The sequence below is a fragment of the Leptopilina heterotoma genome, unplaced genomic scaffold, assembly GCF_015476425.1.
Source record: "Leptopilina heterotoma isolate Lh14 unplaced genomic scaffold, ASM1547642v1 Lhet_237, whole genome shotgun sequence".
Taxonomy (NCBI): domain Eukaryota; kingdom Metazoa; phylum Arthropoda; class Insecta; order Hymenoptera; family Figitidae; genus Leptopilina; species Leptopilina heterotoma.
Genome location: NW_025110953.1, coordinates 1,517,882 through 1,542,777, shown reverse-complemented (window position 1 = coordinate 1,542,777; position 24,896 = coordinate 1,517,882). Strand labels below are relative to the sequence as shown.

General features: G+C 21.0%; 1 protein-coding gene and 1 long non-coding RNA gene across 4 annotated transcripts in view; one reads left to right on the top strand and one right to left on the bottom strand.

Annotated features, from left to right (window-relative positions):
* LOC122502759 overlaps positions 1-24,896 on the bottom strand; it is a 190,988-nt gene that overhangs the window by 106,676 nt on the left and 59,416 nt on the right. The window contains exon 4 of the long non-coding RNA XR_006301666.1: positions 17,428-17,520. This is a non-coding gene — a long non-coding RNA (uncharacterized LOC122502759). The remainder of the gene's footprint in view (positions 1-17,427; positions 17,521-24,896) is intronic.
* LOC122502757 (diacylglycerol kinase 1) overlaps positions 1-24,896 on the top strand; it is a 212,761-nt gene that overhangs the window by 136,532 nt on the left and 51,333 nt on the right. The gene's annotated exons all lie outside the window — the stretch shown is intronic.

Below are 24,896 nucleotides of genomic sequence, written 5' to 3'. Positions count from 1 at the left end.
TTATTTTTAATACCATTTTCAATTAAATTTCTTGGAAGAATTTGATTATTTTCAAAAATTGTAATAAAATTCTTCGTAACAATTCAATTATATAAAAACATTTTTATAAAGTTTTTTATAAGAATTTAATCAATTTAAAAAATATTTAATTATTCACTAAATTATTATTCTAATTTTTAATGTAATTTAATTTAGAAATTGTGAAAAAATAAATCATGAAATTTAATTTTTCGATAGCAACTTTTTTACTACTTTTTTTAGTCTTAAAGCTTCTTTTTGCTACTTTTTTAAAATTAATTATCGAGTATGAAGCCTGCAACATTTATGATCAATAAAATTCAAAAGAAAATTTATATTTTTCACATCAAAAAGTAATAAATTTTTTTGTTAAAATTTCTTTTTTTTAATGGGGGATCAGATTTTTTATGCTATGTATTTAACATTTTTATAATAAACGCAAAACTTTTAATCCAAAAATTGAAAATTTTAATGCAAAAATGAATCATTTTTATACTAAAATTCGGTATTTTTATGAATTTTATCATTTTTATACTATACTTTAAAATTTTAATGTAGAAATTTAATTTTTCATATAATAAAATTTAATGTTTTTATTTAAAACTATATGATTTTCACCATTTTTGTACTATCTAAAATTTTTATACTAAAAATTTAGAATTGTTTAGAATTTTAATACTTTTTAAAAGAAAAGATTTAGTCTTTTTGTACTCAAATTTAGTATTTTTGTCCAAAAATTGGTCATTTTATCTCATTCGCCCTAAATCTGAAAAATTACTTCTATAAAATTTAAAGATTATTTTTTTCATTGTATTCCACGTTTTATTGATTTAAATTAGCAACTGATGGAAAAGAAATGAAATATTTTTCTTTTCACTTTCCTTTTCTGTTCTTATATTGAAAAACTTGTTGTAAACTTGAAAAGTTTGTTTCTCCTATTTTTTTTTTCTTTGAATTCTATTCCATTTATATCTGCGAATCTGCGATATTGATTTTTAGTTTCTGTAATAATTCTTTTTTACTTTTGTTCTCATTTATTGTTTCGAAATTAAAATGGGAACGGAATTTTACTAATAAAAAAATGAATGTCCCTTTTTATATTTGGGGATTATTATTTCTTTCTTTCTATTTTTCCTCTTTTTGAGGCAGGGGGTGGGGGGGGGGGGAATTTTGTTTACCCTTTCAAAAAGCGACTCTTTTCAATTTTTCCTATTGAATACACGTTGGTTTATTTTCGACATATACATGAAAGCGAGATTATACTGCGCTCACATTTTCGAGACAAAATTTATTGAAATTGATCAATTTATGTTGAGTGCGGTGCACTATACTTTTTGTGGATATTTGAAACGTGATTTGGAAATATTGACTAAAGAATTTCAGAATATAGTATTATAAGTTTTTTTTTTTTTTTTGGTTTTTTCGATTTTCGGTTTTCAATTGAAAAATAAAGGAATCGTGCGCAGTTTTTTTTCATCTTTTTGATCCTACGTTTGAATAGAAATCCTGCCGCATGTATTTATGAGATTTTTCATTGATTTGGATATTTTTTTGTATTATATTCCCTTTGTGAAATATCATCTGTAAAATTTACTTTACATAGATTTAGCATAGGAGAGTTGAATTCAAATTTTCGCAATAAAAAGCGTTTCGAAAATTGATAATATGGTAAATTTGCTTCCTCTATTTTTTTCTTTATATATATACTTTTGAACTTTTTAAGTTTAATATTTTGTCAAAAATTGTCAAACGATTTTTCATATATAATTTGAAAGTGAAGGCACTTAATGCTTGAACTTTTCTTTTTTATGAAACTAAATGAAAAATTTTAAATTCAGAGGGACTAAAATGTATGTATGAGAATGTCGGGGAGAGGAATTATTATGGAAATTTGATGGGGCGTTCCATGAGTAAAGGGAATCATGTGGGTCATCCATTTTTCTTGAATTCTAATATTTTAGTTGAATTTTAACTATTACATATACGCAAAATATAATAGAAAAAAAAAATTTCCCTCATAAATTAAAAATTAAAAATTAAAAACAAAAACAATCTTGTTAATCTTTTCTTTTAAATGTCGCGCAATTTTAATTTTAACAAAAAATAATCTGATAATTCTGTCTGCTATTCATTCTGTCTGCAGGTATTTTTTCATGATTTATAATAAAATAATATTAGAAATTAGAAAATTTAACAATTTAAAAAAAACTATGATTAAAACATAGGAAATATACCCATTTTATGCATAATTTTTATTTCTAAATAACAATATTGTTCACAAACTCATTCTTTTCTTTTGGGAAAAAAACATGACATATTCCTGTTTCTTAATATTTTTGTAGAAAATTCTCAATTTTCATAAGGAAATAATTTGCATCATTTATATTTCTTAATTTTACAATTGTTTTAAAAAAATTCAAAGTTTTTTTAAAATAAAGGGAAAAAATGTTTAAAAATTCCAAGTATTTGTCATTTAGAAATTTTAATTGAAAATGAAATTGAAAATTTTTGAATTTTTAGAAAATAAAGGAAAAAATTTTACTTAAAATGTTCTGTTACATTTATTTACGAATTTCTTTAATTGTAAAATTATTCGAAAACGGCAATAACTTCCTTTTTAAATAAATATTCAATTAATATTATATTTTCACAGGAATTAAGATTTTTGAAAAATTTCAAAATCAAACATTTTAGAAATTAAACAACTTATAAAAGTATTATCATTATTAATTTTATATTCAGAATAGAGGTAGTTACTATAACTTTTTAAAAATTATTTTCATCATTTCAATTCAATTATTATTTTCTAGATTTTTTAATTAAAATTCTTCTCTAAATCAATTTTCAAATCCAGTTGTTTACAATTAAATTTTACGAAATTTCAATTATTCGGAAATTTTTCAATTAAATATACATTAGAAAATAAAAATTTCGAAAAAATTCGAAAAAATTAATTCTACAGAATTCATTTTTAAATCAATTTCTACTGAAAATTCTACGAGAATTCTATTATTTAAATACAAAAATAAATAATTTACTGAATAATTGAATGTTTCTTAAAATATTGAATTCTCATAAAAAATTTTATTACCAAATTTTTAAATAATTGAATTCTATTGAGGAATTTTAATAAAATTTTGAAGAATAATCACATTCTTAGAAGAATTTATATAAAACTGTGTTAAAAATAATTGAAATTCTTTGATGAGTTTTATTACTTGTGAAAATAAATAAATTCTTAAAAAAATCTTATTATTTATGAAAATAATTGAATCCCTGTAAAAAATTTCATTTATGAAAAAATTGAATTACCTATTGAGAAAAAATATATAAAAAATCTGGTAATTAAATTCCTGTAAAATTTTTTTTATTTTTGAAAATAATTAAATGTTTGCGTAGAAATTTATCAAAATTTTTTTTAAATAATTTATTTTTTTGAGGAATTTAAATTAAATTTTAATGAATAATTACATTTCTCGATCAATTCCTGTAAAATTGTATTGAAAATAATTGAAATCCTGAGATGAATTTTATTATTTATGAAAATAATTGAACTATATTGCGACAAATTTTATTAAAATGTTTAAAAAGAATTGAATTTCTGTGAAAAAATTCGTTATTTTTTAAAAGAATTGAATTCTTTGTAAGAATTTTATGAACATTGTTTTAAATAATTAATTTTTTCAAAACATAAATTAATATGAAATATTATGAAAATTTTATTTTAAATTATTAAATTTCTTGTAGAAAACTTTATTTGAGAAAATAATTGAATTTTTCGATTAATTATTTTCAAATTGTATATGAAAAATAATTGAAATTCTTTGAAGAGTTTTATTATTTATGAAATTAATTGAATTGTTAATTATAATTTTATCAAAAATTGTTTTAAAAAATTGAATTTCTATAAAAAAAAGTTATTATTACTGAAAGTAATTGAATTATTGTGAAGAATTGTATAAAAATTTTGTTTAATAATTAATTTTTCGAAATTTTTTTGAAAATGTTATTCTAAATTCTAAATTCTATATATTTTGAATATTTTTTGAAAATAATTGAATTTTTCTATTTATAAAGATAATTGAAATTTTGACAATAGTTTTTTTTTAATTTTTGAACATAATTGAATATCTGCGAAGAATTTTATCTTACTTTTGAAAATAATTGAATTTCCGCAATAATTTGTAACTTTTCCAATATTCAATTTTTTTTCTAGTGTTTTTAACTAAAAATTTTCTATAAATCCATTGTTTTTAATAATTAATTAATAAGCAATAATTTAATGATAGTTCTTTAAGAATTGAGTTATTTAAAAAGAAATTATTATAAGAGATAGAAAGAACCGAAGATTTTGTTTTTCAATTCGTGGTAATTTTATAGTTTGTGAGGAAACAAAAAAAGACTCTCAGAATACATGATTATTTTAATTATAACAGTATTAAAACTATACCTATTTCAATTCATATTTTATTTTTATGAAAAAAATGTACATTAAAAATTTTTAAATTATATTATTTTTAAAATTGCTAATTTTATATAAAAGAAAAGTAAGCAAGAAGTTAGTCACGAGCGAATTGTTGCTTGTATTATTATAATAAAACTCGAATGAAATAAATTTCATTTATTTGAACATTATTTATGTTCAGGACTTTTTAAGAAAATAAAAATAATTTTTGTTTACATAAAATGTTTAAAAATATGTATTCTGCTTTTTTATCGTAAAGTTATGGATGAGGTGGATATAATAAAAAATAAACGTTGCAAAAAAAGACGAGAGAAAAAAAAACGGAAAACTTTGTGAGATCGTGTCTCCAAGTTGATACTGCAAATACTATCAGCAAATGTGTACAGAGGCGTCTGCCATATCTCTCTCAGTTCGAAAATAGAGATTGACCTGCTTTACTATAAATCCGTCAATCACGATGAGGAAAGGGTGCTAACCCCTTATTCCAAAAAAAAATTTCCAACTTTCTCTCTGCGATCAAATTTTGCTAGATGTGTATGTTTATAAAGAAGGGGAAAAATCGATAATCAAATTCAATCCTCTATTTGATTTACAAATAAATTCCCTTTAGCACACTAAAATCAACGAATTTGTCTGTTACATGAAATATATTTTCAAATAAATTTTCAAATATGTACATGTATACTAGCTGTCGTATAATATTGAGATTTTTGAAATTTTGCAATTCATAAAATAAGACCTAACTATATACGTGTTTTTGTCTATTAAATTATTCGCTGATAAATTTCTAATTATTATTTAGTCACTAATACTAATTAGAATTCTTTAAAAATTAAACCTCAAAGAATAAATTTAACTTAAAGTTCATAATATTGTATATATTATAATATTATTATAATATAATAATATAAAGAAATATATATTTTTTTTCTTGATTTAATACAATTTTTTGTGTACTTGAATCTTCACTGATGTTATCCGCTAAGACTTTTAATAACTTGAGAAATAGTTTTCGTGAGTAGAGCACGTTTAAGAGCAACGCTTTGAGTTTACGGGTAAAACTTTAATCTCAAGATAGGTGCAAAAAAGTAAGAAAACATGTAGTTGGTAAATTCAAAAGGAAACTCTTCAATGCTCTCAAAGGAAGAACGAGTTGAAAAATTGTTGGTCGATAATTTTAAGTAAAGAAGAAAAAAAGAAAAAGTTATTAACAAGATTTCGTAGATTTATCTGTCGTAGTTGTGTATAGAGCGTTCTTTCTTCAAAAATTTTCCTAAATTTTTTTTCTTCAAATTTCTGCAAAAATGCATAGAAATATTAGTGATTTAGAGTAAGAAAATCTCTTTAATATTCTGTAAAGATTGTTTGATTTTATTAATTTTTACGGCTTTAATGGATTTTTTTCTTTGATTTGTATGCGTAATTACGATTCGCGTAATGGAAATGTTTTGTTTTTAATAAAAAAAAATGTTATTAACCTCCAACAGAACAAGTATTTAGTATCAATAACAAATGTGGTTAGAAATAATTTTTATTTATTTTAATAATTTTAATATTTTAATATTATTTATTTTAAATTTAATAATTTTTATTTATAGTTAAGAATAAGAAACCAAATATTAGACAATTTTTTTTCGTTAACACATATAGATATAAAAATAATAAAATTGAATTCTTGCAACGAATTTTATTAAAATTTCTAAAAGTATAATTGAGTTCCTTAGAAGAATTTTATTATTTATAAACACAATTGAATTCTTGAGAAGAATTTCATAAAATTTTTTTAAGGTAATTGTATTTTATGCGAAGAATTTAAAAAATAATTTTTTTATTCTATGAGTATTCAAATATTTAAAAATACAAAAATTAATCATTTATATTGAAAAATTGAATATTTCTTGAACTTAAATTCACTTTTAAAGAACTTTATCAAAATGTTTTTAAATAATTAAACTGTTACATAAAATTTCATAAAAATTGTTGAAAATAATTGATTTATTTCTAGAAATTTATTTAAAAAAGGTTAAATTCTAATAAACAAATAAAATTAAAATATTTTCAAAAAACTGAATTCCTTCGAAAAATTTTAATAAAATTTTTAGGAACAATTGTATTTTTCGAGTAAATTATTTAAAATTTTATTAAAAATAATTGAAATCCTGCGATGAGTTTCATTATAATTATGAAAATAATTGAATTCTTACAACGAGTTTTATTAATATTTTTAAAAATAATTAAATTCTTTCCAAATACTTTATTAAATTTGTTTTAAATAATTGAATTCCTGAGAATATTTTATTAATTTTTGAAAATAATTGAATGCTTCAAGAGAATTTTTGAGTTTTTTTTCAAACAATTGAATTCTTTGGGGATATTTTTTTGTTAAAATAGTAGAGATTAAAAATAATTGAATTTTGAAAATTTTTTGAAAATAATGAAGTCATTTGAAAGGATTTTATTAAAATTTGTTGAATTGTTTGTAAGAATTATATTAAAAGATTTGAGAATAATTTCTTTATTCCACGAGAATTCAAAAAATATTTAAATACAAAAATAAATAATTTATTGAAAAATCGAATATTTCTTGAAATCGAATTTACTATTAAAGCACTTTATCAAAATATTTAAAAATAATTGATTTATTTCTAAAAAATTTATTTAAAAATGTTAAATTCCAATAAAGAAATAAAATTGAAATATTTTTAAAGCACTCAATTCTTTCGAAGAATTTTAATAAAATTTTTAGGAACAGTTGCATTTTTCGAGTAATTTATTTATAATTTTATTAAAAATAATTGAAATCTTTTGGGATATTTTTTTGTTAAAATATCTAGTAGATATTGAAAATAATTGAATTTTAAAAAATTTTTGAAAATAATGAAGTCATTTGAAAGGATTTTATTAAAATTTGTTGAATTGTTTATAAGAATTATATTTAAAGATTTAAGAATATTTTTTTTATTCTGTGAGAATTCAAATATTTAAATTTTAAATACAAAAATAAATAATTTATTGAAAAATTGAATATTTTTTAAATTGATTAAATTCTTATAAAGAACTTTATTAGAATGTTTTAAAATAATAAAATTGTTACGAACAATTTCATTCAAATTTTTGAAAATAATTAATTTCTTTCTAAAATTTTAATTAAAAATGTTAAATTCTAAAAAATTATAAAAAAAATAAATAAATAAATAAATAAATAAATAAATAAATAAATAAATAAATAAATAAATAAATAAATAAATAAATAAATAAATAAATAAATAAATAAATAAATAAATAAATAAATAAATAAATAAATAAATAAATAAATAAATAAATAAATAAATAAAATAAATAAATAAATAAATAAATAATAATAATAATAATAATATATAATAAATAAATATATAAATAATTATTATAAATTATATCAAAATTTTTTCAAAGAACTTATAACTTTCTAAAGAATTTTAATAACATTTAAAAAAAAACTGCATTTTTGGAGAAATTAATTTAAAATATTATTAAAAATAGTTGAAATCCTGCGATGAGTTTCATTATAATTAAGAAAATAATTGAATTCTTATAACGGTTTTTATTAATATTTTTAAAAATAATTGAATTCTTGTGAAGAATTTTATTATTTATAAAAATAATTGAATTCTTGCGAAGAATTTAAAAAAAAAAATCTTTTTAAGTAATTGATTTTTTTGAAAAATTTCATGAAAATTTTATTTTAAATAATTGGATTACTGTAAAAATTTCATTATTTATGGAAATAATTGAATTCTTGCAAAGAATTGTATTATAAATTTTTTTGGGAAATTTTTTATTAAAATAGTAGATATTGAAAATAATTGAATTTCAAAACATTTTTGAAAATAATTGAATCGTTTGAAAGAATTTTATTAAAATTGTTCAATTATTTCTAAGAATTGTATTAACAGTTTTGAGAACAATTTGTTTATTCCAACTACTAACGAATTTGAAGTAGTACAATTTCTCAAACATAGAAAAAAGTAGCTTTTAGTGTCACAAATCTAAAAAAAAAAGTATCCAAATAGTAGCAAATCGTAAAAAAAAGTAGTAAATAGTAGGTTTTAGTAGATGAGTAATGTTATTGTGAACACCGATGTGAAATTTATTATTTTTATATTAATCATTAAATAAATATTATAAGAAAATAAAATTAAAATAAATCAAAACAATTATTATAATCACAAAAAAAATAAAATCCTACAAAAGAAAAAAATGCCAAAAAAATAATAAATAAAAACCGAAAAAATAACCAGAGATGGAAAAGAAAAGATGTTATAATTTATCGATTATAAACTTTTTCAGAGTGAAGAAGAAACTAAAGTGTGTATAAGAGTCGGGGAAAATTTATGATGAGATTGAGAGTCTGTCAATAGGACCATTACCGACTGTCTATATTTTTTCCCTTATTCTAGATATAATGAAGGCTAAATTTTTCAAGTATATTTATTTTGTGAAATATAATGTAGCAAAAGAAGAAAAAAAAAGAAGTGTCCCCGAGCTCAACAACGTCTACCACTTTGGATTTCAGCTGTGCACTGACCCGATTTTCAGTCCCCTATCTCCCATGACGCGCATACTGTGACGTAATTTTTGTTCTGACGTCATTGAAAACCCTCTATTCCGTATAACCATTGAGCGTCCTCACAGCTCCCGACGAAGCTTAATGGTCGAGTCCTGTCTCATTCATGCGAATATTTTTTATCCTTGTCTTTTAGTCTTGCTCTACTTTTCACCAAAAAACAGATCAATATATACTGCAGTAGTATCTTCCCTGTCATTCTCTGTATGTATATATGTATAGTAAACAAGCAGTATGATGAACGGAAGTTATATTAGATTCTCTCATATTTTCCTCATGTTTGATTTTCACCGTAATTATACATTTATTTACACAAACAGACAAACTTCTCCATTTTTTCAGTAGTTTTACATTCTTTACTAAAGTTTTAGTTTTTTTTATCTTGTATTTATTTTTTTATACATTTATATGTTATTTTTATTTCATTTATACCTACGTTTCCTAAAGTTTATTGAATAAATTATTATATAGGAATTAGTAAAAAATTTTATTAAATTCTTTAAGTAATTTTTAATCCTTTTTTTTTAATTTTACAGGGTAGCCACAAAAATTTAATTTCGTTTTTCCCTCACTTTTCCCTGATTTCCAGATAGAATTTTCACTTTTTCCTCGACCCTAAAAAATAATCTTATTCACTCTAAACATGATTAGATACTCAAAAAAATGTTCTATTACATTTATTTACGAATTTCTTTAACTGTAAAATTATTCGAAAACATCAACTTCTTTTTTAAACAAATATTATCATTGTTTTTTCATACGAATTAAGATTTTCAAAAATTTCAAATTCAAATCTTTTAAAACTCATTGACTTAGGTATAAGAATATTTTAAAGATAACCCATTGATAAAATTATTATTTTATATAAGAATTTAATTTCTGCAAAGTATTTTATTACTTTTCAAAAGAATTGAATTCTTGTGATGAATTTTGATTTTTATCAAAATGTATACCATTGAATTTTTAAAAAGAATTTTATTAAAATTTAAATTTATGGGAAGAATTTTGTTGTTTATAAAGATAATTGAATTCTTTTGCAGAATTACTTTAAAAATTTTGAAAATAATACAATTTTTAGAGAAAAATTTAGCCATATTTATAAAGATAATTGAATTCTGGACGAGATATTGCTTAAAATTTTTTAAAATAATTGAATTTCTTCGATGAATTTTATTACTTTTGACAATAATTGAATTTTTGTGCTGAATATTACAATTTATGAAAATAATTGAATTTTGCAGAGAATTTTATTAGAATACCTAAAAATAATTGAATTTATGTAAAGAATTTTGTTATTTATCAAGATAATTGCGTTAAAACTTTTGAAATAATTAAATAATATTAAAAAATTCATTCTTGTCAGAAATAGAAAAATTTTTTAAGGTTTTGTGTTAGAGTTCATGATAGTTTGATGGTTTATGAGACAAACAAAAAAGACACAAAGAATTCAGAATTTTCTTATGAATTCTAAAAATTAAATTTTTTACGGTACTTTTCATGAAAATCCCAAAATTTTTCGGGTTTTGTTTCGTTAACACTATATTTTCGATTTGCAAGCTTCGTAATAATAATTAATTTTAAAAAAAGTATCAAAAGGTATCATTAAGATTGGAGAAAATAGCTGTAAAAAATCAAATTCAATTATTTAAAAACACAATTTTCATAAAATTTTCGAAAAAATCAATTATTTGAAATTTTTTTTTTTTTGTAAATTCTTCGCAAGAATTCAATTATTTTTATGAATTTTAATAAAATTCGTTGCAAGAATTAAATTATTTTCATAAATAATAAAAATCATTGCAGGATATCGCAATTATTTCTAATACAATTTAAAATAAATACTCGGAAAAAATGTAATTTTTTTTTTAATTTTTAATAAATATCTAAATACCTATTTATTTTTCCACTGAAATTAAAATATTTTAAATGATTTCAATGTAAAGCCTTTTTGAAATTTAATTATTTTTAAAAATTACAACTGTAATTCTTTCAAAATCTAATTATTTTTTTGTTGAAACTTTTAAATAAAATTATTCAAAACTTTAATAATTTTATTTCAAAATAAAAATTTAAATATCATCATATTTTTGCAACAATTAGAATTTTCAAAAATTCCAATTTAAAAATCTGTTGAAATTTGTTTATTTCTTAAAATTTACACTAAAAAGTTTTTATTATTTAATTATTATCTAAATTTTTAACTGAAATTCAATTTTAATCAACTCTCTAAAACTGAATCAGTGAAATTTGACTGAGAATCAGTGACTCTATTCTCGCGATTTGAATCAGTTAAATTTCACTGAAGATCAGTTAAAAATGATTGAAATTTCAGTCATTTTTCACTGATTAGCCAATTAAAAAATAACTGAAATTTCCAATATGTGTGACAGAAATTTTCAGTAGTTTTTTAATTGACGAATCAGTGGAAAATGACTGAAATTACAGTTATTTTTAACTGATTTTCAGTGAAATTCCACTGATTCAAATCGTGAGAATAGAGTCACTGATTCTCAGTCAAATTTCACTGATCGTCAGTGGAATTTCACTGATTCAGATTTAGAGAGAATTCTTACTAGAAATTTTTACAAGAATTGAATTATTTAAAAAATAAATAATTTTGTCGAATAATGGAATATTTCTTCAAATTCAACTTTTATAAGGAGCTATATCAAAATTTTTGAAAATAAATAAATTGTTACTAAGAATTTTATTACAATTTTTCAAAATTAATTAAATTCTTTCAAAAAATTTAATTAAAAATGTATTGAAAATAATTATTAAATTCTAATGTATAAACAAATAATATCAAAAATTTTTTAAATAACTGTACTCTTTCGAAGAATTTTAATAAAATAATTGAATTCTTGCGAAGAAATTTATGAAATTTTTTAAAAATAATTGCATCCTTGCGAAGAATTTTATTAAAATCATTTCCAATAATTGATTTTTTTCAAAAAATTTTATGAAAATTGTAATAAAAATAATTTAATTTCGAAACATTTTTAAAAATAATTGAATCGTTTGAAAGAAAATCGTAAAAAAAGTAGTAAATAGTAGGTTTTAGTAGATGATTAAGAAAGCCTGGATTGGAAACCGTTTTAGGAAAAATTTGTAATAATTTAATATTTAGTATTAAAAAAAAATCTCTTCTATATTAATATTTAACAATATTTTAAAGTTTAAACAATTTTTAAAAACAAATTATGATTTGAAAGACACAAATATTGCCGGAAAAACATATTTTTCACATCGCTCTTATTTTTATAGTTGCAATGAATATTGCAGATAAAAATTGTTTAACTTTATTATTATTTAACAATACCTATTAAGTACAAATTAAGAATTGACAACAATTGAACACGGAGAAAAATATAAAGTAACTTTTACTACTTTTATAGTTAAAAATTTCTGATAAAGCATTTCTGGCAATTTTTACTACTTTTGGAGTAAATTTTGCTACGTTCGAAGTACATATGTGTAAAAATTAGTACAATTTACTTCGAACGTAGCAAAATTTACTCCAAAAGTAGTAAAAATTACCAGAAATGCTTTACCGGAAATTTTTTACTATAAAAGTAGTAAAAGTTACTTTATATTTTTCTCCGTGAAGCTGAAGAAAAATAGTTCCCTCTTCCACCGACATTTTTATTGCTGCAGTGAATTTTAAAGACAAAAGTTGTTTAACATTATTATTTAACATTGTTTATAAAGCTAATAAATAGATGTGATCAATAATTTTCATCTCAAAAATTTATTAAAATAACAGTAAAAAAAAGTCGGAGAAAAGAGGAACAATTTTGTTCAGTTTCACTTGTTGTCAATGGAAATAATAATAATTATGTATGGGTTTTTTTTTAACAAAAAATATTTTGTTAAAAAATGTTTGATTCTTAAATTGAAATTTGTCAAAACCAACCAATTTAATTGCAAAAAATCTCAGTCACTAATCAAAATAATAATACTTCTACAACTTTATTTAAAAATAAGTAATTTATAGTTAAATTCATATTCATCAGTTTTAATCGGTTTTCACAGTTCTAAATATTTTTAACCCGAAAATTTCCAAACAAATGAAGACTGCTCTTTTATTTATTTGTTTGCCTTTTTTATCCGTGCAAAAGAAGATTTATAATACGAAATTTCTAGTCACAGCTCTTGCAATTATTTCACCAGCTCAGTTTGCATATAAATGAGAACATAAAGTTTGAGTAGAGCAATTGTAAAGTTGAAATATATGGGTCTAGACCGAACAATATGATTAATTAAAATGTTACCAGTGATAGTATACAGTCAACAAAATTTAACACCGAAATTGTTTATTTTGTTAATTTATATGAAGATACAAGAAGACGCTTTTATATCAAGACCTTAATATTGTCGATTGTTCATTACATAATCTATATAAACGTAGATAATGGTCTTCATCTAGTTTAATGATGTAATCAAATGACTATGTGACAGTGTATAAGGTATATACTATATACATATATATATAATTCCTCAGAAATTCTATACAATATGAAAGGACATTTTATGGAAGATTCGTACCAAACGTTATGCATGTGGTATTTTGACGCGCAGAATATGCCGCATAAAATACTGTAGTTCGTGATCTAAATTTTGAATTCTTTATGAAATGAAATTTTATTTAAGTTAATGTGAGAATGTATACTTTTTTTCTTTAAAACAAAATAAAAAGTTCAAGAAGATCAAATATGTAATTGTAATCTAATGTATAAATCCTAACGAACTGAACCTAATCTCTAAAACGCAATCAGTAAAATTTGACTGCGATTTTCATTGACTATATTCTCATTGTTTCAGACAGTCCGATTTCAGGAAAAACCAGTAAATAATTTAATTATAGAAATTACTAATTTTATAGTAAAATATATCTATTAATTAAAAGAGTGAAAATTTAGTTCCTCTTTCAATTAACAGATAATTTTCTGTTAAATTTCTAGTTTTCTACCAAAAATTAGCAAAATATTTACTAGTTAATTATAGGAAAACAAAACCGCACTTTATATTTTAGCAAAAAATGACTTGGAAGTAGTAAAAATTTGTACTAGTTTCTTTGAATTGTTTAAAATTTATTAGTTAGGTTCTAGTGGAAATTTACTAGGAATCAATAGAAATTTTTATCGATTTCAACTAATTTCATTAAGTAATTTAAATTTTTTTTTCAAATTGTAGTAAAAGTAATAAATAATAATATTACACGGAGATAGAATATATATTAAATTTTGTAAAAGTATTTTACAATTTGGGGAAAAATGCTACAAAGCAAAATTTTGATATAAAAAATACTAAACTTTAAAAAACTTATGTGAAAGTTTAGTTTAATTATATTAAATATATATCAAGAATATTAATTAAATTTTAATATAACTTCACTAAATTTCACATAAGTTTTTTTAAAGTTTACTATTTTCTGTATAAAAATTTTACTTTGTTACATTTTTTCCCCAAATTGTAAAATACTTTTACAAAATTTAATAGGTTATATTCTCACTTTGTAAAGTATAAATACTTACTACTCTCTAAATTTGAATTTTTACTTTTTAATTAGTGAATCAATTAGTGAATCAAATTTATTAATTCAAAAGCAAAAAGTCAGTCACTAATTCAAATTAATAAACATTTTTACTAATTCAAATTCAGACTCAGAGAGTAACTTTATTCAGTAATTAAAAACTTTTTATTCAAGTTTTAGCAAAAAATTACTAGGAATAGGAACTAATAGAAATTTTAACCCATTTTTACTAATTTTTTTTTGTAGTTATAAATTTTTCGAACAAGTTTTAGTGAAACTTATAAATAGTCTTAATAATAAATAATAAATAAATAGTCTTAGTAATTAAATTTATTAGTTATAAACTTTTTACTCAAGTTTTATAGAAAAGTTACTAGGAATTAGTAAACATTCTTAACGATTTCAACTAATTTCATTAAAAAGTTAAAATTTCTTATGAATTTTAGTTAAATTAATAACAGCATAAATACTTACTAATTTTATTCAGTAATTTAAAACTTTTTATTCAAGTTTTAGCAAAAAAATTACGAGGAACTAGTAGAAATTTTAACCATTTTTTACTAATTTCGTTTCATAGTTTTAAATTATTCGAACAACTTTTAGTGAAACCCAACTTTTAGTATCAACTTTTTTAGTAAATTCATTTATTAGTTTTAAACATTTTCCTCAAGTTTTATGGAAAAATTACTAGGAATTAGTAGAAATTATCAATAAATTCACTTAATATTTTTTTACTGTTGACTTCTGTTAGTGAAAAATTAATAGATATTTTCACCGATTTTTATTTATTTTCTTTATTGGTTAAAAAAATTTGTTTATCGACTTTATTGAAGCTAAGTATCAGTAGACATTTTTACTAATTTTATGTAATAAGTCAGAACATTCTATTCAAGTTGTAACTAAAAATTACTAGAAATTAGTAAAAACTTGTACTAAATTCATTTGATAGTTTTAAAATCTTTAACAAAATTTTTAAAGAAACTAATAAATTAGTAGAAATTTGTACTAATTTCATTTAATAGTTAAAAATTTATACCATAAGTTCTAGTGGAAAATTACTAGGAGATAATAAAATTTTTTATCTATTTTCACTAATTTTATTAAGTAGTTTAAAATTTCTTCTGCAGTTTTATTAAAACTAATATTATGGAATAAATATTTACTAACTGTATTTAGTAATTTAAAAATTTATATTTAAGTTTTAGCAAAATGTTACTAGGAACTAGTAGAAAGTTTAACTAATTTTTAATAATTTCGTTTCGTAGTTTTAACTACTAATCAGTATTTTAGTAATTTCATTTAGTAGTTTTAAACTTTCCACTCAAGTTTTATCTAAAAAAATACTAGGAATTAATAGTCATTTTTACTAAATTAATTTATTATTTTTATACTCTTGTCTTAACGTCTTAAGTTTTAGTAAAAAATTAGGAAAAATTAATAGAAATATTTACCGTTTTTTATTAATTTCCTTCAGTAGATAAAAATTTGTACACCCCAATTTTAGTAAAGCTAATTATTAGCAGAAATTTTTACTAATTTCATTTAAAATATTTTATAACCTTTCACTTAAGTTTTAGTGAAAAATTATTAGAAATTAATAGCAATTAGAACTAATTTTATTTGATGGTTTCAAAATGTTTTTTAAATACCTATTTAAAACAACTAATAATTACTAGAAATTTGTACTAATTTTATTCAGTAATTTAAAACTTTTTTTTTCATGTTTTAGCAGAAAATTACTAGGAAATTGTAGAAATTTTTACTAATTTCATTTAAATGTTCTTTTTTAATGTTTTACTTAAGTTCCAGTGAAAATTACTGGGAACTAATAAAAATTTTTACAGAACAATAATTATTTTACTAATATAAATAAAAAAAATATTAATAGCAATATAATAGTACTCTATTTGATTAGAATAATAAAATTCAGAGGAAAATTGAAATTAATATAGTAGAACATTTTTATGGCTTCCTTTGAGCGTTTTAAAAGGGCAATGTCAGAGTTCAAAGAATCTTGGCTATTCATATAAAATTTAATTTCTTAAACTTTTTCCCTTCAATTCAATCCTAGTTCTTTCAATTTATCAGATATCTATGAGTTATATATATTTGATCTTTATACAAGATCAAAAGCTATACTACGACATTCGTTTCTGGGTTCTTCAAATTCATCTCGATATATATACTTTATTGGAAAAATTTTCTCTTTTATTTTAGTTTCGTATGTAACATATCTAACAAGGATAATATTAAAATTGTTTGTACCGGCATTCGATAGAAGTAACTCAATTTTAATATCAATTTTTTGGGTTACGTTCACATATTATTAAAATTGAAGTTATTTAAAAAAAACGATAAACGAATTCGATATTTTTTCGCGTAATCGCCATGAAAATTTTAAAAAATGTTTACTAAATTTCAGCTCTTTACTCTACACGTAAAAATTCATATGTCTGAAGTCTGTACCAAATTTCTAACTTTTAGGTCTCAAAAATTGCAAGAAGAAAACATGCTTTTTTGTTTTTTCCAAATTTTTCAATTATTCTTTCTGGAAAAAATTTATTTAAATAAATTCACCCCTGCAGGTCAAAATGGCAAAATGTGACAGATGGGGTCCTAAGGGGTTCTTCACAATTACTTTATTGTGAATATAGAACCGCAGATATAAATATAAAATTTTTCTTACAATTAAAAATGACATTTAAAAAAAAATCATTCTCACTCTATAAATTATTGATTTAAATTTAAAACGTCAATACAAAATTAACTCACTTAAACCAGATTTGGAAATAGATAAGAACTCACCGGTCGATGAACCACGCGTTTTGAAAGGGCAATGACCAATTTTATCCTTTTATATCCTTCCTAATCCTTCACTTCCTCAGCTTTGGATATCGACTGAAAAATAAAAAATACATTTAAAAAATTAAATTTTACAAATTTCTGTTTAAAATACAATTTGCTGTTTTCTGAATACAATAAAAAAAAGAATCGATAAAAACAAATATATATATGTATATAACGATAAATTTTTTATGGATGGGACGAATTGAGCTATGTACTATTTCCAATTTACTATCACGAGAGAGTAAAACCTCGAAACTAAAGCCAATCGTACGGGTAGTTCATTTCTGAAAATTTGAAATAAATCCGTTTTTTCGATTTGCGGTTACGAAGTACACATGAGAGAATCCCTTTACTGCATATATAAAAAATTTATAACTACATATAAAATGCACACGAAAATTCCCCTTTGTTCTCTATCACTGTATTATACATACAATTATTTTCCAATATAAATATAAAATATTGAGAAAATCAAAATTTAATAAAATGTTTTTCACCAATAAGAAAAATTTTAGTAAACATTACAATTAAGTGTCAATAATTATATAGTAACAATAAAAATAGTAAAAATAATAAAAGTAACAAAAATAATAAAACTAACAAAGAAAAATAATAATAATAATACAGAGTTACTACAAAAATTTAATTTTCTTTTTCCCTAAATTTCAGAAAAAATTTTGACTTTTTCCCTGATCCTGAAGATTATTCTGATTCACTCCAAAAATTATTAGATTTTCAAAAAAATGTATTACATTTATTTATGAATTTCTTTAATTGTAAAATTATTCAAAAACATCAATAACTTCCTTTTTTAATAAATATTTAATCATTACCTATTATTTTTCTATAGGAATTAAAATTTTCAAATTCAAACCTTCTGAAATTCAATAACTTTTGAAAATAATATTATAAAACATGAAGAAATTTAAGATGCCAGAGTGATAAAATCATTATTTTATATCATCAGAATATTGTAACTATAAATTCAAATTTTCAAAGATTTTAAGTTGAACCCTTTTCAATATTCAATTATTTCTAAAAATTCACGCTCTAATGCTTTTAATATTCATTTATAATAAATTTAAAATTTGAAGTGAATTTCATTTTTTAATCAATTTTTATTAGAAAATTTTTCGAGAATTCAATTATTTAAATACAAAAATAAATAATTTATTAAATAATTGAATATTTCTTGAAATTGAATTTTTATGAAGAATTTAATCAAAAAATTGTTAAACTAATTGAATTCTTTCGGCGAATTTTTAAAAAAAATTTACGAATAAATGCAATTTTCTATCATTTTATTTAAAATTTATAAAAAATGATTGAAATTCTGCGGTAAGTTTTCTTATTTATAAAAATAATTGAATTCTTGCAACGAATTTTATTAAAACATTTTTTAAAGAATTGAATTCCTGTAAAGAATTTTATTTCTGAAAATAATTGAATTCCGGAGAAAAATATTATTATTTATGAAAATAATTAATTTCTTGTGAAGAATTTTATTCAAATCTTTTTAAATAATTGAATTCCCATTAAAATGTATTATTTGTGAAATAATTGAATTCTTAAGAAGAATTATATTGAAAATAATTGAATTATATAGGAAAATTTTATTAAAATTGCCAATTTTATTAACTAAATCTTATAAAGAAATTTTGTCAACATTTTTTTTAATTATAAAAGAATTTTTAAAAGAAGTTTAATTAATTTTTTCGGAATAATTGTATTTCTCAGAACTATTTTTTTTTAAATTTTCTGAATATATTTGAATTCCTTTGAGAAACTTCATTTAAAAATTAAAAATAATTGAATTGGTGCGAAGAAATTTATAAAAAATTTGATAAGTAATTGAATTCCTGTGAAATCTTTATTAAAATTTTGTTTAAATAATTGAATTATTTTGGAAAATTTTATCAAAATAGTAGATATTACCTACAAATAATTAAAATGAGTAAAATTTTTGAAAATAATTGAAATTTTGGCAAGAATTCTATTAAATTTTTTGAAAATAATTGAATTTTGGAGAAGAATTTAATTATTTATAAAGATAATTGAAATTTTAACGAGAATTTTTAAAAATTTTTGAACATAATTGAATTTATGCGAAGAAGTTTATCACTTTCGAAAATAATTGAATTTCTGTAATTTTATGAGGCAAACAAAAAATACACCAAAATTCGGAATTTTCTTATAAATTCTAAAAATTTAATTTTTTCCTGTTCTTTTAATAAAAATTTAATTAAAATAAAAACCCTGTAATAGTAATAATAATAATTAAAGAGTATCAATAATATTTAAAAAAAATAATAATACTTGCTGTTTGTTAAAACCGTTTTTTAATTATTTTTTAATAATAAAAAGACCTTTTTATTACAAAATAATTAATAATAATACCAAATGCAAACAATAGTACTAACTTGAATAAATAAAGAATAATAAAATAAAAAAATAATAAAATAATAAATAATAAAATAATAAAATAAAGAAACATTTTTTTCGAATGAAACATAATTTACTTGACTTAAATAAAAATATATTTGATTGATCGATAACCAAAGCAATTAATAATTTTTGGAAAAAAAAATTCATAATAATTTTGTATTATTTTCTCTAAAAGTATATTTATCTCAGAAACTATTAAAATATTTAATTGTTTTAAATAAAAATTTTATTCCACACAAATAAAATTTTTAATTAAGCAAAATAAAAATTTATTTGAAACAAATAAAGAATTTACTAAATTCTGAGTAAAATATATCTTTTTTCTACTCCGGATTTAAGTTGAAAAGAATTTCAAAGTGAAAATTTCATCAAAAATTACTGCATTCTCTGCCCCACCTAAAGACAAATGAAAAATCTTCTTACTCTCTTGGCCTGTTATGTCTGCAAAATATATCGCACAACTTTACATAAAAATTTTCCAGAAAAAATAAATTTTACATTTTAACATTTTCCACATTTGTTTTCGAATGCGCTCTACAATATGCACAACAGTAATTTTCGTAACAGCAATTTCTCTCCTATTTACCAATTTTCAAATATTTATAATCAAATAACGGAATATAGAGAGTGGAATAGAAAAAAACCTCGAAACAAACTATTTTAAATAATAGATCCTGACAAATGAATATTTTGTTAGTGAAAATAGTTAAGTTTGGTCAGACACACAGGGGATAAAAAACTCGATTTTAAGGGAAACTTTTTTTTTTTGTTTGCACACACATTCCCTCGCGTATTTTCCATCCAAATAGCTTTCCAGAATAACTTTAGTCAACGGTTTTTGTGTATATAGAATAATACATAAAACACATTGAGTTTAAAAAAAAGTATATAGTTAAACGAAAAGTCAAGCTGTGGACAAGTTTTATATATAGGATACTCACTGAAAAAATAAAATAATAATCAACTTTATTTGCCTGCGGCATTTAAATAGGGTATATTTTTCTTTTCACCGAGAAATAATAAAACTGAAAACGATAAATTTCGAGTACATATTTAAAAACTCTTTAAATAATTTTAACGGTGAATTTGCAGTCACACAATATTTTCCAAACTGTACAAATTTTATCTGTTGTTTTAAAAGGTCGCGTGAAAATTCTCCATGTCTTATTTTACATAAAACCATTTAACATAAAGATTAATTTGACATAATTAACATTTGACATAAATATCACTGGATATAAATTTCATTTAACATAAAAATTCCTTTGAAATAAAACACATTTAACATAATTAACATTTGACACAAAATTAACTAGACATAAAAGTAACTTGCCAGAAATTTTGATTGATATTAATTTCATTTGACATAAAATCCACTGTAAAGAAAACTTATTTGACATAAATGTTATTTGAGATAAAATTCACTTGATATAAATTTTATTTGACATAAAATTCATTTAACATAAATTTCGTTTTACATAAAACTCATCAGAGATCAATTTTATTTAGTATAAATTTCATTTTAGATAAAATTCATTTGACATAAATTTAATTTGATATAAAATTCGCTTGACATAAAAGTCATTTAACATAATTTTCATTTGACGTAAAATTCACTTGACATAAATTTCATTTGACATAACGATTCTTTGACATAAAAAGTGGGGGCTAATTTTAAAATTATCCAATCACAATTTTCTTGACAATACCTGATTGATTACTTTAAAATTCAGATATTTTTATGTCAAATGAATTCAATGTCAAAAAAAATTTTTGCTGAAGTCAAATGAATGGTATGTGAAATAAAATTTATGTCAAATGAAATAAATGTCAAGTGTTTATGATGTCAAATGAAATTTTCGTCAAGTAAAGTTTGCGTCAAATGAAAATTATAAAAAGACTTTTATGTCAAATTAATTCAATGTTAAAAAAATTTATGCTAAGGTCAAATGAATTTTAAGTGAAATGAAATTTGTACCAAATGAATTTCATGTCAAATAATATTTATGTCAAATGAATTTTGTATCAAATAAAAATTATGTTAAATGTTGTTTCATTAGATTTATTAAAACTTATTTGACATAATAGTTATTATGTCAAATAAGTTTTAGAAAATATTCATAAGTTCCTCTTTAAATTAAAGTATATGTCGCGTTCTGAAGAAGAGTACCTAACAGGCAAAAAAAAATTAAAGGTTGTTACCAAGATTTCCAAATTCTACACGACCATAAAATTCCAATTTCCACCCCGCCAAGTTATAATCAGCTGATAATTAATACATGACGAGAGAAGGAACTATAGCGATAAGAGAGAATATACACCAAACTTGAAAATTATATTTGAATAAATCTTTCGTTTAACTTGGATATGAAAATTTTTTCTCTCTCCCTTGTATTAAAACGCGGTCCTTATTCCCGATATAATAAATTCACTTCAGTGTAAGAAAACTTAGATTTAAGTTTGTATAGAGTTTAAAGTTTGTTATAACAGTAAAAGGTAAAAGCGTGTAACCATACTAAATTGTACAAAGTTATAATGGGAAGTTGATCCTCTTGAATTTGTACGTTTATATATAATATACATTTTGAGGCCTTTAGAGAATTCTTCAATAAAAGTGTCGAGTTAAACTATTTTCCAAGATCTTGTACGAAATGTGTCAACTTGTGGGAAACACAAAAGAAACTTTGTTTCAACAATTCAAGTTTCAGATGTTTAAGACCACCATTTGCGAACAGTAAATTGCTCCCTCTGCTTCCAAGCACGTTTCAATTCGTATGCGCATTGGGAAAATAGAAACCATGATATCATTGTTAAATGTAACACAAAAGTATTCTTTTCTCAGGACGACGACGACGACGACAACAGTGAGAAAGAGAATCAGGATTTACTCTTTGTTATATTTGACTACGTCATTTTTGGGATTTATATAAATGTTTGTCAAACAGTTTCACTGACGTCTAAAATCTGAGTTTTAAACTCTAAAATCAACTATTTGACTTAACATCCCCCCTTTTTGTCTTTGCGCTTCCTAACGCATGCGAACTGATGCGTTTTAGTTGAAACATTGGCTTATGCGCATGCGTCTCTAGAGAGAGAAAAAAGAAGGGACGTTAGGTACACAGGGTTATCACAAAAATGTAATTTTGTTTTTTTCCTGACTTTTCCCTGATTTTCAGACAAAATTTTGACTTTTCCCTGACCCTACAGAATATTCTGATTCACTTGAAAAATATTTAGATGTACTCAAATGTTCTATTACATTTATTTACGAATTTCTTCAATTGTAAAATTATTCCAAAACACCAATAACTTCATTTTTAAATAAATATTTAATCGTTATTATTTTTTCGATAAGAATTAAGATTTTGAAAAATTTCAAACACAAACCTTTTTTTGAAATTAAACAACTTATAAGTGAATATTATTATAAAACATGAAGATATAGATCACTCCGAGTCTTTGACTCGGAGTAATCGATTTCTTCCTGTTTTATAATAATTAAAGATGACCGAGTGATAAAATCATTATTATTCGATCATTTTAACATTTCCTTAATTAATAAAATCGTTATTTCAAAGTTTTGAAATTTCTTCATCATATTATAAAAATTTTGTTCCTGTAACTTCTTTAAAATTGTTTTCATTATTTCAATTCAATTATTATTTTCTAGAATTTTTAACCTTAAACTCTTCCTTAAATCAATTATTATTTTTAATAATTTTTGAAAAAGTTCTTTGAGAATTTTCGAATCCATTTGTTTACAATTCGATTTTACAAAATTCCGATTATTCGAAAATTCTTCAATTAAATGTATTAGAAAATAAAAATATCAAATTATTTTATAAAAATCAATTAAACTTTTTTTTCAAAAAAATTACCTCAAAAATTAATTCTACAGAATTGTTTGTTAAAAAGAAGAAAAATTCAAATTTTTAAAGATGTTAATTTCTAACCTTTTAATTTAAAAATTCAATTAATTCTAAAAATTCACGCTATAATGCTTCTAACATTCAATTATTATTATTTGAAATTTTAAATAAAATTTATTTTTAAATTAACTTTTAATAGAAAATTCTACGAAAATTCAATTATTTAAATAAAAAACTAATTCATTTTTTGAATAATTGACTGTTTCTTAAAAATGAACACTTACGACGAATTTTAATTAAATTTTTAAGAATAATTACATTTTTCGAGAAATTCAATTAAAATTGAATAAAAAATAATTTAAATTCTGCGATGAGTTTTATTATTTGTAAAAATAATTGAATTCCTAAATAGAATTTTATTATTTATAAAAATAATTGAATCTTTGCAAAAATTGTTATTATTTATGAAAACAGTTGAATGATTGCGAAGAAATTTATAAAAAAATTTGTAAATAATTTAATTCTTGCGAACGATTTTATTATAAAATTTTTTAAAATAATTGAATTTCCAATAAAAAATTTATGACTTTTAAAAATAATTGAATTTTTGTGATGAATATTGTGATTTATGAAAATAATTGAATTTTGCAAAGAATTTTATTAAAATGCCTCAAAATAATTGAATTTTCGGGAATAATTTTGTTATTTATCGATATAATTGAATTCTTTCGAAAAATTATTTATGTAAATAATTGAATTCTTGGGAAAAATTTTATTAAAATCTGAACGAATAATTAAATTATTTCAAAAATTTTGTATTTCGAACAATTTTATTAAAATATTTTAAAATAATTGAATTCCTGTGGAAAATTCTAATATTTTTGTAAATAATTATATTCTTTCAAAGCATTTTAAACAAACATATTTTTAAATAATTGATTTTTTCGAGGAATTGAAATTAAATTTTAAGAATAATTACATTTTTCGAGGAATTCATTTAAAATTGTATGAAAAATAATTGTAATTCTGCGATGATTTTTATTATTTATAAAGATATTTGAAATTTTGACAAGAATTTTTAAAAAAATTTTAACATAATTGAATTTTTCGAAG